The sequence below is a fragment of the Carlito syrichta genome, unplaced genomic scaffold (assembly GCF_000164805.1).
Source record: "Carlito syrichta isolate Samal-C Ts95f unplaced genomic scaffold, Tarsius_syrichta-2.0.1 Scaffold135825, whole genome shotgun sequence".
In the NCBI taxonomy this organism is placed as follows: Eukaryota; Metazoa; Chordata; class Mammalia; order Primates; family Tarsiidae; genus Carlito; species Carlito syrichta.
Window position 1 is genome coordinate 29,499 of NW_007079921.1, and position 1,976 is coordinate 31,474.

A 1,976-nucleotide genomic window follows, 5' to 3' on the forward strand; every position below is an offset into this window, starting at 1 on the left:
GTCTCGAACCCGCGGGCTCAGGCAATTCACTCACCTCGGCCTCCCAAAGCGCAGGATTACAGGTTGAGCCACCAAGCCCGGCTTAGGCTGGTCTTTAACCTATGAGCTCAGACAATCCTCTCACCTTGACCTCCCAAAGTGCTAGGATTATAGGTGTGAGCCACCGGGTCTGGCCTTATTTTTTATTTTTTTGACTCGAAGTCTCACTCTGTTGTCCAGGCTGCAGGGCAAAGGCACAATCACAGTTCACTGCAGCCTCAACCTGCTGGGCTCAGGCAATCCTCCAGCCTCAGCCTCCCAAATAGCTGGAACTACAGGCATGTGCCACCATGCATGGCTAATTTTTTGATTTATTGTAGAGATGATGTCTCGCCAAGTTGCCCGGGGTGGTCTCGAACCTATAGGCTCAGGCAATCCACCCGCCCCGACCTCCCAAAGTGCTGGGATGACAGGTGGAGCACTGAGCCCCACATCTGATATCTGACCGTCCATCGTGGGGCTCAAATCTGGGCAGACTCTGAAGAGGTGGGCGAACCCAAATGCTAACACGAGAATGCCACTGGGCCGAATCAGTCAAGAAAAATCAAATTGTTGGTTTTCTTATTGTTGTGAAAACTTTAAATTACTAACGTTTGATGTATATCCTTTGAAAATATGCCAGGCTCGGTGGCTCAGCCTGTATTCCGGGAGGCTGAGATGAGTGGATTGCCTGAGCCCATGGGTTCGAGACCCACCTGGGCAACTTGGCGAGACCTCATCTCTACAATAAACAAAAAAATGAGCCGGGCGTGGTAGCACATGCCTGTAATTCTGGCTACTTGGAAGGCTGAGGCGGAAGGATCACTGGAGCCCAGCAGGTCGAGGCTGCGGTGGCCGGTAGCGGCCATTGCACTCCAGTCTGGGCGACAGAGTGAGACTCCAACTCAAAAAAAAATACACGGTACCTATGTTCGTTCACACAAGCAAAACCCGCATCTGAATGTCTTTCATCCTACAAGCTAGATAAACTGAGGCTAATCACTTAAGGAACAGTGCCCTTTGCTTGGGCATCCCATTGTTTTCAGGGTTAATGCAATACTTCTTCATCGGTTCAGAAAGTTCAACAGTCTTTATGAGATGGGAAATAACTAAGCACACTCCAAATATATCATGTTTTTCATCAACCTCAAATAAAAATACAAAGTAAGAAATGTGGCCAGGCGCGATGGATGGCTCAAGCCTGTAATCCCAGCACTCTGGGGGGCCAGGGCGAGAGGACTGCCTGAGCCCGCGGGTTTGAGACCAGCCTGGGCAATGTGGTGAGACCTTGTCTCTACAATAAATCAAAAAAATTTAGCCAGGCGTGGTAGTGCGTGCCTGTAGTTATGGCTACTTGGAAGGCTGAGGTGAAAGGATCTCCGGAAGCCCAGCAGGTCGACGCTAGGGTGGCCATGAGCATGCCACTGCACTCCAGACTGGGCGACAGAGTGAGACTAACTCAAAAAAAAAAAAAAAAAATCAAATTGCTAGCAAAATAATACTATCAACGAGCTTATTCCATTTTGTTTAAAGCTTCCATCTCAGTTGCCTGCCTGACCTAAGAACCACTCCTCAGTGCCTATGTGGGATTACTGTCACGTCCCCACGACCACAGACCCCAGCTTTGTCCCCTTTGGGCAGGCCGTGAGAACCGTTTCCTGCTGGCTGATACAAAAGTCCTTCCCATAAGTCCCATGTAATGGTATGCTTTGTTATCTGAAATCAAATGTTACGCTTTGCAAAACCCCATGGTTACATTTTCATATTTTGTTCCTATATTTTGTTAGTGACCTGACCAAGGTCACTCGGTTGTATAATGATTCTTCTACCTTGTCTCTATGTCAGTGCCTTAAACTATATCTTGTTGAAAGAACTCCAGGAACTTTCTGGGCACCGGCTATATCTAGGACCTGAAATTAATCAAAAGTTCCCAATTTGGTTGCCAAGTTGTTACTTAA